We start from the raw sequence: 16,496 nt of genomic DNA on the forward strand, positions 1-16,496 counted from the left end.
ACACACACACACACACACACACACACACACACACACACACACACACACACACACACACACACACACACACACACACACACACACACACACACACACACATACGCACGCACGCACGCACACATATATATCATTTTTTTTAGAATTATTTTTATACGATACTTTAGGAATTTTTTATATTTTAATATGTCAAGTATTTTATATGTATAGCTGACGTGTAGTTAATTAATTTTAGAAGAGAACTTTTTGTAATTTAAAAAAATAAAAATAAAATGAAATTATTGCAGAAAATGATAACTCAATCTTTTTTTCTTGATTTATTAAAATCATACAATTTTTATCTTTCTAGAGATATAAAAATATGGCAATAAGTAGCAATAATAAATTATTTTGTATTTAAACTTCTCGGTTGAGATATAATAAATTTTATTTGTCAAATTATAAATATAAGAATTAGTACGGCGATAATGGTACTTTTATCGAAATTAATTTGAAATGAACCGATATGCTCGACATGTATTTTGCTGCACGTAAATATTTCGCGGAGTTAAGACCGGATTTTTGCATAATGCATAATGCATACAGCATAAGAGAATTAATTAATTAGAATCTTTCATTTCATGAAAAAGAAATCTCTACTCTGATTAATCGATTCTTTTATGCTTTATGCATTATACGTTATACAAAGGTTTGTGCTCCTCCCTTTATAGTTGATACACAGTCCATTGGTATTTATAACGCATGTTGCGCCGTTCGGAAGTCGCTGTGTTATCATATGCGTTGAAGTTCGAGCAAGATGGTAACACGATGCGTCTCGCTCTGGATTCCATCGTCGTAATGTCGTCATCATTCCTGATCATAACAATTATCGTAACAAGGGGAAATGTATTCCTTCCATAGTTAGAGTCTCTCTCATCAACCTCTGGTTAAGTGAATCGACGATTAACTCGCAGAAGTGCCAACAGTAGTTTAATGTATCAGAACTCTCTCTCTTTCTCTTCTAAGGCAAACTATGTTTATTCGTTGCGATTGTGATGGCTGATTTAATCATCGAACTTAATCAAAGAGATTGGTGAAAGAGGTCCTTAACCCTCAATACACACAAAGGGTTAGCATAACTCCCTTCCTTCCGATTTTCATAGTTCAGACACTTTTTTCCGATTCCTTTTCACTTATTGCAAATATCTTTTGTGCTACGACATTTAGACTTTCTAACTAAAAAATTCTAAAAAAATTTTTTTTTTCAATTTTTAAACGATAGATTAAAAAAAATTAATTAATGTACTATACAAATGATTAGCGATGCACTGCAATACAGCAAAAAAAAAACGCTAAGTTACGAATACCCGGCTGTGGGTACTGAAGGTTAATGATAATCTGGTCGCGCTGATTAACTATTGTTTTTGATTCGTGGACATATCGAGATGATGATGATTATATAAAAAGTAAAAAGGGAATTGATGTAACGGAAGGAATAATTGTTTTGCGATATTTACGAGCGGCATTTTTGAAATCAAATGTATTTCACATTGCGTTCTGAATCTTTTGCCCGCTCAAATATATCGAAAGTATAGATTACGTTGGGATTATACTTTATATCGAGCATTTTAATAATAATTAGAAATGAATGCAAAGAATAGAAAATAATTATGTTACAGTAAATTTAATATTTCATAGCAATGATAAATTGACAAATGCGCGCCTCTTTGCATTCCTCTCTGAAGTGTATATATATTTACATTATATTTACGCTATTGACAATTTGTTGTTATTTATATAACAAGTTTTGTATTGAAGAGTTGTGCTGTGTTATTACCTTTCGAATCGTATAAATAATGACAAATAACGAGGATTGTGAAGTGCGATCATCTCTCACGAATAATCATTATCATCCCACGTGATTAACTAATTTGTAAACATATATATTTAGATGGCGGGAGAAACACGTAAAGCGCCACATGATCATTGTATTTTGATTATTACAGCGCCTGCAAAGCGCCACATAATCATTACATTTTGATTATTACAGCACGCGCAATAGTAATTAATCGTATTTTCGCGAATGTGTTGTGGAATCAAGGAATCTAAGAGATAGAGGAGATCTAGATAGCATTGGAACAATAATAGTATAAACATTATTTACATGTTATTTATGGATTTAAATTAAACATTGATAGTTTTAAATGCGTAATAGTTACTTTTTGAGATAAATGTACTGGATGATGATATCGAGATTGATATAATGTAGATGTATTCATATTTTACAGTTCAACGTAGTTTGTAACAATTTACTCCGTTATTGTGCGTTATATCGGTGAGTTAGAAATAATTTAAATCTGAGATAATGGATCTATGAAAATTGTATGAGACATACATAAAAGATATGGATGTGCATATATCGAGCTATTCGTACAGTAATAGTATAAGAATAACATCAATAATAGTAAGAATAACAGTAATAATAAAACAACATTTCTTAGGTCCGATTGCATCTCTTTCGTTTACGTTTCTTAAAACGAGATGGAGAGAATTTCAAGTCTTGCTTAAAGTCAAAGTAATTGGTGCTAATATTTGTAATTCTATAGTACATAATAATTTAACAACATATATGTAATTTATTGTGCATATAAAGATGCATATAAAGTATGAATAAATTTTAACATAGAGCCTGTTATATTGGTACATCGAATAATATTTATTATTATTCAACGTTAGAATTACGATATTCGCTAATCATTTGTATAGTACATGTTAACAAACAAGAAAGAAATGATATAATACATTTGATGGTGCAGTAATTTTCATAAAATAAGAACTGTCTTTAAATATAAAAATACTACTCTTTACATTTTTTGTTAAGTACTTTATATAATGAGAGATTTTCTGGGTTAAGAAAATTATGAAAATGTAATATTTTAATAATTTAATTTAATTTAATTTAATTTAATTTAATTTAATTTAGTTTATTGCAAAGCTATATGAAAAAGACTACATGTTAACAGAGTAATAGACATAAAATATGATACAATAGACTGTAGTTAAAAATAAAAATAAATAATACAAGACAGTAGTATTGTAGATAATGTGTATGTAAGTGATAATTAGATTATTTTTTTAATTGAATATTTAGTATCTTATTTAATATCTTTAGTATACATGCAACAGAACATATGTATAATATTTGTAAAGTACAGAATACACGTAATATCTAACTTAAGAGATTAAAAGATAAAATTAATTGAAATATCATCTGACCTATTATGAATTTGCAAATGCGCGATATCACTGTGATGGTTAACTTTGTTTTAAACTTAATCTAACTAAATCTATCGTGATCTTCATAGTTTTGTATTACAATTTACTAATTGAACTGTAGAATTTTCATATCCTTTAAATTAAATTTAAATATCGTGCATTGATTGTAGGATATTTTGTTAACAAAAAAAAAAACACAAGACTTTAGAAATATTAACATATATTGATTCTCTTGTAAGTGCTTCTAAGAATCTATTTAATTATTTAAATTTTATTAGGAAAAATAAAAAAAAAAGGAAAAATGTGAGTGTTCACATTATTCGTATATCGAATTTTGTTGCATAATGTACAATAAACGCAATATTATAATGATTGTTTGACGTGTGCTTTATTCTTTAGATACGGAGAAACGAACGTTATGGCAGATAAATAATAATTTCCGTCGACAACATGAGTGGTTGGGAAGGAAAAACTTGTGGGACGGCTTTACAGATATGGGATACGATGGTGTACGAATTTATGAAATGCGCCGTCTCGTGGAGGTTTTACGGGCCCTCGATATCGTAGAGAGGGCTGTGCGAGACGTAATTTACGGTCGCATACGCGTGGCAACGGCGGGAGTAGACAAGTAAATAGTTGAGAAATTTCAGTGGCGGATTAAGGCCCGCAGAAATTGAGCGGCGATGCGATGTGGGGCGACTTAGTTATCTGCGGGCGCGGCTCAGTCGTTCGGCGCAAGTCTTCTCACGTTTCCATTATTCTAAGGCCGCCGGCGAGAAAGTTTCCGCCATCCTTCCATCGCGCGGGGGAGGAAAAGTTTCGCAATCAAAATAAGAAGACACGAGTAGCAAGGCGGAATCTATCGGGCTGAGGTTTTTACAGAAGAGAGAACAGATGTACGCGATGTCATGTACGCGGTATACAGTCGGAAGTTACGAAAGTCACGTGTACGTCACCGTGCACGTTATGTTTCCGATGTAGAATTACGTTCGATCATTCAAACGGATGTATGTCGTGACATAGATTTTAGGATAAAATGGAAGGAATTTATAGAATAGATATAAGAGATTTCATGAATTAATTATTTTAATGTAGGATGTACAAGCAATAATTTAAACTTTATTATTTAATAAGATTATTCATTTATATTTATCAAAATTATGTTTTATTATTAAAACTTTTTTCAGAAGAAACTGTTATTTTTTTCCACTAAGAAATCATTGGTAATAATATTCGATAATTTTATTTAAAAAATCGATTTTCGATTGCATGAATGAATGAAATGGTGTATATAGTTTCGGAACATTCGATGTATTCAGAGAATAAAGTTACTTTGTCGAGAAAGTGATGGTATATGTTGTAAACCTCAAACCGCGGTACATGTAGGACCACGTAATTAATTCGTTTGTTCTCAAAATCGTTCAGTCGAGGCAGCGGATATGCGCGTATATACGTAAAGGAATACGTATCGTTATCCGGAGTACCCATTTCCGTGGCTCGCTTAATCTACATTTGGGTGAGAGGGTGGTGAAAGAAGGAGTGAGCTTCGAAAGCGCTTCTCTTGTTCGGATCGCGATGCTATTTTAGCTCCTGAACCCGGTATTTTCTCCATCGTAGGTACACGACGTACCTACCTACCCTTCGGTATCACCGAAAGGAGAAATCGTGATTTGTATCTCCCCGGAATCGGCGGCACCGTGATTGGTCGATCACAGAACCACCGTGACTGTCGAATAAATTTCCCCTCTGCGGTATTCGTGGGGATAACGGGGATAACGATCCTCATAGAGAGACTGATTCGGTGGATTGGGCGTTGAATTGTGGCTTCGTTGCTGCTTGTGCATAACTCTTGATAAATTTGCGATCTCATCTCATTGCGCTCTTCATCGTTGTTCGACATCGACAAGATCTTCCACACTCTTGAAAAAAATATATAATCTTTTCTCCGTATTTATGTTCTCGTTTCATTATGAAATTCTTCCTTATTGAGGGAGATATTGATTTTTATTGCAATATTATTATTATATATATATATATATATATATATATCTAAAATTAATGTGAATAATGAGCATTTTGTTTATAATATTTAATATATAAATTATTTGCACAAAGAAAAATATAACAATATGCTCTAGAAAAATTGAAACTATGTGAATATGAAAGTGCATAAATCCCGTGTATTTAATTTTTCAAATCGATTGTTATTAACACATGGGGAGGCTGATTGACAGCTTATTCAGCCCCCACAAAACATTTTTTTTAGTTAAACGAAATGAGTGCAAAATTTTTTTTTGCAGATTTTGAGAGTGCATAAATAGCGCATTATTATATAATTTATTCATTGAGATTTGATTAAGCGGGGGGCAGCTAAACAGACGTGAAAATACAATAGTTTATAAAGATGAACGAAGGGTAGGTACGAGAAGGGGAATACATAGAAACACCTTGCGCGTATGAGGGTGAAAGAGATAAGAGGGAACACTAAATCACCGCCCTAACTCCCATTTACAATTGCTTCGGTTGTCCTCGCTATCGCCTCGACGCTGCACGGATTAAGATTTTTGTGCTAGGGAGATCACCATTGTTTCCAAAAGGAAGAGATAAACGAAAAATATGCTGTTTAATGTTAAAATACTTCCAACGCGAGCCTTCGTATTTTCATTAATTTTCTCACGTAAATCGTTTCAGTTTTTTCCGAGCATTTCTTTTTATTCAAATTATCATTTATTATTTAAAGTAATTTTTCACGAATACTCTATATGATCCCGGAAAGTTTTGAAATTGTTGATTATAAAATGTAAACTACATTTGATCATAAAAAGTACAACTTGTACTCTGTATCTGTAGTAGATATCTGTATATTTATGCAAAATTACAAATAATATTTACTAAAAAACAGATCATAACTCGAGGATATGTCCACGAATTGAATTCATACTAATGCTGTGTTAATTTTAAATTTACATGTTTGCGTATTGCAAATGAAGAAAAATATATTTGTCATTCGGAACGACGTAAATGAAAGGGAATGAAATTGATCTTTTCTCTCATGGAGCTTCCATGCGAGGTCGATGCGAATGGCGCAGCTGTCTTTCCAATATCACACTAGCACCGCCTTTCATAATCGTCACCTCAAATACCACATTTTCCAATTCGTACTGTGGCGACAGCGCACATTGCAACGGCTGCAAACATTTTTCGTGAAAATAACTGAGCCGCAGGCAAGCGGAATCGCTGAAAATTTTAGAGGACTGCCGACCCAGTCGAACCGTGCTTGTTGAATACGAGTGGATTTACATAAACAAAACGGCGAAGCCACTTTTTTATCAAGTAACGTTGAAAATCTCGCGAGCATGATGTGTAATACGGCTTCGTATCAAATATTTTCTGTAGTATCGCGGAAGAATGATCAGCCAATCATGACACGCGCTTATCTCGGACATCGGCATCGATAAACTATCTTCGTACATTCCGAATTCTCGCTTTAAGGGAGCACGTTCTCGCAATTTTTCTATGAGTACTAGTATCGTGGAAATATATTGATACTGGCTTGCTGGCATAAAGTTACCTTTTGCGATGTTGGGAATTGCAAGTGCAGATAGTTGCTCTTTCTTGGTAAAAGTTGCGTATAATATTTGCAAAGATATTTATTTTATTTAGAATCTTATTTGGCATATATATTATTTAACTACAAACACGCACATGTTTATCTATTTTTAAGTTGAATAAAATAAATCGAGAGAGAATAATCTCGTGTTTTGCAATTGGCACGTTATATAAGTTTCTAGTATATGAATATAATATATATAAAATGAGATAAAGTTAATAATTTCAATTTCAACATTCTTGATATAACATGACGTTTTGACAATTAAGGAAAAATTATAATCAAAAATTACAATTTCCACATCACATAATGAATTAAATTCGTAACTGTGCAAAACATTGCAAACATCAAATATCATATATGGAATAATTATTAAATGCAGGTCATCACGCCACAAGAATATTTCAATAAATCTCATTGGAGAAATAATTTACTGCATAATATGTTCTTTTATCGCGGCGTTTACAATATAAATCATGGTACTGCTCGAAATTACGTGCGCAATTAATTCTCAGATATAATATATGTATATAGCAAGCACATATATACGTAGGTACATAATTCCAATGTATTTCAGACCGATACGTATTTTCTCGCATTTGGCTGCGTATTGTAGTGCGAGAGAGTTTCTGCTTTCTCCAATACGCATGTTCTGATACCCATAATAATCGTATAATACGATCGTTCAGTTAATTCCACAGGGACAGTCATTTCAAATTGAGCCTATACTTATCATCACGCGAAATATTTCAATCCGCCTCGTCGATAATAATTGGCCGGGATACGGACATTTTCCGATGATAAAAATGACTCTGGTTGGGATTTTCCTCGATTCTCATAACCCACACCGGCTATATCGATTTTGGAGAAGTTATTAATGATGGTACTTTATAACGTTTTTATATGCTCGCACATTTCTCTTTCCGTATTTTATGCGAGATTTTAATATATACTAAGTTTAATAACTTTTTATCATTTTTATTTTAATTGGCGTTTTTATTATACATATATAGGAAATTTCACAAATTTTGATATTTAAAATCTAAACATTTTTTAAACATTTTTCCATAGCGATTTATATCAATTGTTAGTATTATTACGTATCGATTGATATTGCCACATAAATATAAATTGATTTTTTTAATATTTTAGACTAATACGGAACTCATTAAGACTTTAAAGTATTAAAAAATAGATAGATGTGAGAAAGAAATTTTAATAATCTTCCGCAAAAAAGAAATTAAAGTACGTTATCTCTTTTCTTTTCTTAAATGTTTTCTTTCTGTTTGATATTTTACTTCATTTTCTTCCACGAAGAAAAGTTTTAAAAGAAAAATTCAAAGAGATTAGTTAATTATATTATTATAGATTGTCTGATATTAAGTTGCTGTTGTACTTTCACGCGCGCAATGTCGGATTACACATTGCACCGACCTCGTTCTCTGTCCCTCGTGATGTATCGATGTTTTTCCGCCAGCGATCCCCAATTACCGGCTCGCTCAACAGCCGCAGCGGACGGGAATTTTCGCGAACGAGCTGGAGCGAGGATATGAGCGCGTGCACACACGCGAAAATATTTTGCGGCAGAGGGTGCGCTCGCTTAGACGCGTATCCCGCGCGGAACAAATGGCCGGCGATATCTCGGGGCTCTATCGCGTCTTCCTTCTTATTTTCAAAATACTTTATTTCACGCAGCAGATTGTACCTATAGAAATAAATCCGCCCGCTTGAGCAGATAGTTGCTGCGATAACTCACGGCGACCCCGTTCCTCTACCTACCCTCTCCTCTGTTCTACCACCGTCGTCATTTCCGAGCGCGCCACCGTTTCGTCGTACCTTATTCTCTCCAGTTCAAAGTTCTATATTCCACCCGCTTACACCCCTCTTCCACCTCGCGGTACCTTTTTCTTGCTCCCGCAGATGCTCGACCTTTTCCACCATCGTCAAACCAACGAACTTCAGCCTCGCGTCGCGCATTTTCCCAAACCCTTTCCACCTCTTTTCCTCCTCGCTGCGTCTAGTTTTCTTGTTTCCTTCACCGTTCACCAATATTTTCGTACGCGGAGAGTCTGGACGGATTTAGGAAATTGCTGGTATTTTTCTCCGCGGTTCCCACCTTTAAGTCGCGAAATGACGACTTTTAACTCTCGTATGATTTTGTACATTTACTCGAATCAACTTCTTTTCCTTCTTTTTCAAGAATTTAATCATTAATTTAGTTTATATTTGGTCACTTTTTTTACATTTTAGTTCAATCAAAGTAAAAATACTATATAATTCGCTTGCATTTATTGTACAACTGTTTGTCTAAAGAAAAAAAAAAATAAAAGCGTGCGAATTGTAATAGATTCGCAAAGAGGTTACTGAAATATTTTGATTAGTCATATAATTCATATTCTTGTTAAGATGTATTCTCGTTAAAGCGTCCGGGTATTTTTCGTGCTATTTATGGTCTATAAAATATAGAGTCACATTGCAATTTCTCGAGTGAGACACATTTGCGCATAACGATGAAATTGTCAACCGGCACACTTCTGTCGGTTACACGTTTTATATAGTACACGCGGCGGTGGCCGTTTTAGGTCAGCGATGCAGCAGCTGGACCACCAGCTTCGTCATGCATGTCCATCTGCGCTTTTGGTCCACGTCAATTGACGCGTGCGTTAGTTCGCGTATATATGCGTACGTGTATATATGAGAAAATCGTTGTATGGCTCGAACGTATTTTCGTAAAATTCAGTACGAGAGATTTATGATTAAATTCAACGGATGCGATTTCAGGCACATCTCGGACAAGTTCGTTTGTACTTTCACCGCCACTTTGCTATTGAACGAAAAAACTGGAAATTCTTGATTCGCGATTTTAAATTAATATGATAAAATAGACTGCTTGAGTACTCGTACAGCTGAAATTATATTATATTATATAGTAGAATATGTTACTGTGCTTCTATAGCTGTAATATTATATAGTTTTAGTCTTTTCATAATATACTGAGAAAAAGAACTGCTTAGATTGTGCCTGGCCAAGCTCGTCTAGTGAAAAGGCCCTTTCATCCGTAACTGTTCACGCTGTTAGTTCTTCCTAATGAAAACACGAACTGATCGTAGATATAATGTGCACATGTGTATGCAATAATTTATGGGTGAGGTCTCAAGGCTGTTTTTCTTTGCATCTCTTTCTCTCTTTTTTTCTCCTTCAACAAATCGATATGGAGAAAGAAACATTTATTTACGAATAAGAATCTAGATATATCTGATTTATTTAAATAATCAATCGCGATATAAAATTGGATATAAAATTAGTTAAATAAATTATTTATAGGCGCAATAATATATTTTTTAGTTGTACTAACAGTCATATTTATTGAATTAATCAAAGATTGGTTGTTTTGTTTATGTTGTTTTAAATAAAATTTATTTAAATTAATTTTTTTAATGAAAAATAATTATGAATTTTTAAATTAATAACAAGGCGACTTTTTCTCCATGTCAATTAAATTATAATTTTATTGTCTCCAACGATATAAGATATCTTATATTGAATACGTAATTCGAATAATACGAATACATTTATCACGTCAATAAAAAAATTGCGTAGAATCATGTAGAATGTTACAGAAACGCGATCGTGAAACGAAGATCGCGATCGACATGGGCGGAAGTGAATCTAGAATATTACGGCCGTATTTCTCGCGCCGTTCTGCGGATCGAAGAGTTCAGCTTTCTCGAGTGGAAAGTAGTTCGCAGAATAAAAGATGCCAAGTTAGATGTATGTCTTCCAACATCGAAGGTGATTTGAATGGCGAAAAGATTAGTTAATACATTTTTTTAAATTTGAATAGTAGGATAGTAAAATGGTATATTTTCGATAGAGAGATGAACAGAAATGTTTCCTATTCGTCTCTTCACAAAAATAGAAAAATTATGATGAGTATATCAAAAGGAGTGAGAAACGAAGAATCTCATAACAGATTCTGGAATAAACCTATTGCTGCGTGTCTTCTCGAAAGAAGTTCAGCTAGCGAGGATGAGAAAAAGGGAGAAAAGGACGAATGAGGAATAGAGTGACAGAAAGGGGCTCAGACGGAGAGAGAGACGAATCTAAATTCAAATGAGAACCGACACACTAGCACGCAAGAGCCAATCTCAGTCGATGTTATAGCCTTCCTTACCGCGCCTCAGTTCTCCGGGATCTTATGCCAGCGTTCGACTTCGTATCACCGTAACGGCACGTCAATATCAGAATACCGGAACAAGGTTAACGATACTGAGCCTTCACAGATATCCTACACAGAACACATTGGCGTCTGACAGTCACTCTGAAGCGTTGTATTGTGAAGGTGAGGTCGCACCTGATCGAGCTTCACTTTGCGTCGTCGAGCTTATCGATGATATGGACGACACTGTTCATTCGATGTAAAGCGATCGATCAAAGCGGTTGCCTTATAGTCTTGCATAGTAAATGTCAATACCTGATATATAAACTGTCGAAATATATCCTAAAATCATCTATTGTTATTGATACGGATATATAGGATTATTTTGTTTTATTTATTATTAACTTCATTTATTATTTATTATTTATTTATATTATTATTATATTATTATATATATTATTTATTATTAGCTTCATAATAATTATATTACATGATTTATTAAAGATTTAATTTCTTTATTACATGAAATTATCTGGAAGTTTAAATGTAATATTCTATTTATAAATAAACAATGAAAATAGGAAACACACATTTATAATGAAATTCGACTCAATAATTTTTTATTTTATTGTATATGATAATTAATAATTAAAATAGAGTTTCTTGCAATTAATAAAATATTTAGAGTTATATTATATTAATACTATGTTACAATGCGCAACGTAATAAAACTAAAATAAAATAATTAATATTTGTTTACATTAAGATTAAATGTCAAAAGGGAAATAATAAAAATAATACATATAAATATCGAAGGATAGCTGCAGAGCTTTATGCTGACACGAAATCGATGTTATTGTCACATTCTTTTTTGACAAAATCCGGATCTAAGTTTGCAACGGTTCAGAATCATGCTCTTATATTTGGAACGAGTTATCGGAAGATATCACGTGGTGATGCCTTTCAATACGTTATTTTAGCTTCGATAGATTTGCACCTTTCTTATGACTTGAACAGATCGACATCTCTCTCTCTCTGATGATATCTTTTTATTAAGTACTTGATTAAAAACATCTTCAAGAGCAACAAGTTGTATATATAAAAAAAATTGTGTAATACATTAAGTTACAAATTTTTATTAATCTTATTAATTAAGTTACAAATACTTAATCTTGTTAAAATCATGGAATTAAATCCAAAAATTTATATAAAACATAAAAAGGAACGTTATTAAATTAAAGCGTGAGCTTGTGTCATGTATGTAAAAGAAATTACAATCGCGTAAACTATAAAATAGGTGAGACGTACGGAATAGAGCGTCATTTTTAATGGAGAGTTAGGTCAGACGATTCCTCGATATAAATTTCCGATTCCTTTCTCGCTCAGCTGGCCGCAATGTGCACCGCATGCAAGCTCCAACGGAGTCTGGGACTGGGAAACGGTAATTTCCCCTTTCGTTTTACGCTTCAACGTTTTCCGACCGTGACTATGTGCACACTAAATCGATTGGCGATCTGCACGTATTTTCGCACTGCCGATCGCTCACGCTTGCGATTTCCGCATCGTCCGTAAAAACACATTCGCGATCCGTCGCGTACGATCGCTTAAAAGCAAAAATAACTCGCGCTGGGTCGTTGGTGCTTTCATATCTCCTCGACAACGAGTGCAACAACGGACTTCGCGAGTTCGGTGTGTGTTTTAGCGACGCGGTTTAAAAGGTTATGAGATTTCCGATCTCCCTACCGAAATCGAATAATCTTATTTCGCTCTTTTGACGAGGGATAATACAGAGTTCGATGAGGATGTTCTGAGAGAACTTGTTCTGAGTGTAAGGAAAGAAGAAAAGGGAATGAAATATCTTTTACAGAACTACATTAATAATGAGATGTTATACTTTTATAATGGAACAGTATTTTGTTTTGTCTTCGCAGAGAAGCTCGGATGTTTTAACGCAAATAAAAGTAGTGAATAATGAAAACAAACGTTGTTTTATAATTATTTTTATTATAAAAGCATCAGAATTTGCGAGTTTTGAAAATTAAATTAAACGTGGTGAAAGATATCCTGATATAAGATTGATTTAAAATTAGATATTGAAATTAGATATTGAAATGAGTGAAGTGAGTTATTATTATCTATTTGCAAACATTCGTGTATAAGATCGATCAAATTCAAATTTATCCAAATATTTCTGAAATGAAAAAAAACTTTTATGTTACTACACTGTTAAATCTATAGTGTCAAATTTAATTATCGTTTTAGTCAAAAATAATGATATATTTAGTAGGAGCAGTGGCGATTCACATTAAGTTAAATTTGACACTATAGATTTAACAGTGTATATATATATATATATATTGATAACTCTATGTAACCGCAATATTTAAGAATAAAACAAATGTTATTTTGCATTATTTTTAGAGAATTTTTAGAGAAGATTCGCCTTTGTACGCTTAAAATTTTCAATTAAGATTTAATTTCGATTTCAGTTAATTTTAAGTTAATTACTTATCATTATAGTAACATTCTTGAAACAAAGTTCTAAAATTTTGTCTAGCGATATTCCTAAGCGTGCATTACTAAGGAAACGTTTTCTCCTCTGCATAATAGTACTTAAGACGTTCTACTCTACTATCATTCGTATCTATCTTCTACTTTCTCTTGTCGTTTGTTTCCTTGACTTTGTTACTACCGCGGCGCGGACTATTCGCGATATTTACTTTATCGACTACGGCGAATCCGACGATATATGTCATCTTCTAATTCTACAATATACGTTAATGTTGGTTGAAGGTGCGCCAACAAATCTCCGGCTAATTCCTTGAAAGATATCTATGAAAGCTCAGACGGGCGAAGAGGGTAAATCTAGATAGAAACTAATGATACTTAGGCTTTAACTTCTCCCCCTCTTTCTCAAGAAATTTACGGAATAATTTAGATATATTTCTTAATATTTTACAATTATATATTGTATACACATGGAATATATATGTATATATATACAATATATGTATATATATTGTATACACATGGAATATATATGTATACAGAAGACAGTTGCCATTATTTACTTTATTGTATTCGCTTATGAGAGCACTTTTGGGAAAGGAGCACTAAAAGATAATTAACTTTATATCTCTCATCATTCTTCTTATATGTATAAAAAGAATAAGATAACAAAGATGTATTGACAAGAGATAATGCCATTTTTTAATCACAATATGTCATATTATAGCCGTCATTGTGTATTATATAATCAAATTAAAATTTAATCAAAGTTATTGCTACACTGAATAAATTTCTAATTGAAAATGGACAAATTTTCTGGTTAAATTTATTAGACTTCTAATTAAGATAACCGGAATTCTGTTCTTTGATAATATTTCTGATAAAATCTAGAATTCTTATTTTTATCACAATAATTATATCAATCAGAATTCTGATTTATCTCAACTAGAATTCTAATAGATTTAATTAGAAAATTCTGATTCATTCATTTTTCGGAATTACTATATATTTAATTCAACCATCTTTTTTCTCAGTGTAGCACCGATTGTTATTGCTTTATTATAATCAATAAATTAAGATTAAGACGTCATACAATTCTTTTTTATTTCTGATTTATTGATAAGCTTTATACAATTACAATGAATATGATTTAAAGGTGTAGCAATGTAAATGATATAATACATATATTATTTTACGCTCTATCAAACTCTGTATATAAAAAATAACCTTAGACCTTTGACTGAGCTTTGACTGAAAATGATCAAGATTCCAACTTGAGTAGTCTTCATTGTGTGTACGTGCCTATATTCCCCTCTTCTTCCTTCTTATAGCTGAATGTGACCGGAACTTGGTCAGCTCTCCGACTGAATTTTCCTACCGTGCCCCCTTTGTGCCATACCCCTTTTGTCCACGATCTTTGCCGGTATTATGAACGGGCTAACGGGGGAGGAATTGGCGACCAGCCGAGAGCGAGATCGAGCCGGTTACAACCACAAACGAATAAAATACGGCTGCGCCGGCTCGCCGCGTCAGGAAGTAGCCTTTCCCTCGGAAAATGGCCTGCGCGAGATTTTCTGAATTCAACTTGGATGGCCGACCGAATACACACGCACACGCATACACACACATCATCTCTCTCTTTCTCACTTTCTCCCCCTTATCCTTTTCTCCTCTCTTTCTTTCTTTCTCCGCCCTCTGTGCTTGACTGTCGCATACATAAGCGCATTGTAACACAAACGTAGATATATGTATACGTGTGAATAAAATACTTTGTGTAAAATATTTTAGAAAGAAAATAAAAAAGTTTGATTTAAAAATATCACATTTATTATTTATAATTATACAAAATAATTTGTTATTTATTTTTTTGTCTATCATGCGTAAACATATGTGTTTGGAAAAATATATAAAATTATTTATTATTATACAATCAGAGAGAGAATAGTCTATAATTTAGTTTATAATTTTTATTTTTATTAAATATACGATATAATGATGTCATTTAGGCCCAGTTTCATAACTCATGGTTAACTCTTAACCGAGATATAAGTATTTCTCATCTTTTTCCAATTTTAGAAGTGGAAAGAGATAATGAATAAGTTGAACCTCGGTTAAGAGTTAACCATGAGTTATGAAATTGGACCTTAATGTATTAATCAACAATAGATTATCTTCATGAGCATGAAAATTTAAATACAACATATATATATATATATATAATACTTTATAATATAACACTTTATAACACTTATTTAGTCTAAAGTTACAGATGTAAGTAATGCAGCACAACGCGGTGTACAACGTATCTCTTGGAGACATGGCAATAAGTCACACGTCATATGCAAAAGCTTATGCGTTGCTTACGTCTATAACTTAAGACTAAGTATTACGATAATTCTTATGCTTAGACTTTTATGGGCTAGATTTGTGAATTTCCACAATTTTTTTTATAAATATAAATTATCATTTTTCTTCTCCCTTTTTCTTCTCTCTTTTTTTCTCTTCATATAATTTTGTTAATGTTATATAATATTTATAAACCAAAAAATAATTGTGATAAGGAAAGAGATGTGTAAAAACAATTAAAAACACATTTTAACTAGAAAAAACATTAATGTGACGTAATAGAATGTATTAGTAAGTTTCGAATCGCACACAACGGGTTCTTAAAAAAATATTCTCTTGCTGCTCGTGTAATTTCGAAAGAAAAATTCTGGCGACGCCCATGGCTACATGTAATCTGCGGACATGGGATATGGGACTCCGATTCGACCAAAAGGTTCGGCGAGAGGGAAAAATATTATTGCGAACCGCATCCGATTTCTCGTAGTGGTTCGCAGATCGAAGCAGCTCGTTTATTATAGAAGAAACACGTAGCTATTACGTACTCACACGTAAATGTAAAGAAAAATAGTGTAAAAAAGCAATGGCAAGATCTTTGTATTCTTTTTACTTTTTACTTTTCCT

The sequence above is a fragment of the Atta cephalotes genome (genome assembly GCF_000143395.1).
Source record: "Atta cephalotes unplaced genomic scaffold scaffold00018, whole genome shotgun sequence".
NCBI lineage: Eukaryota > Metazoa > Arthropoda > Insecta > Hymenoptera > Formicidae > Atta > Atta cephalotes.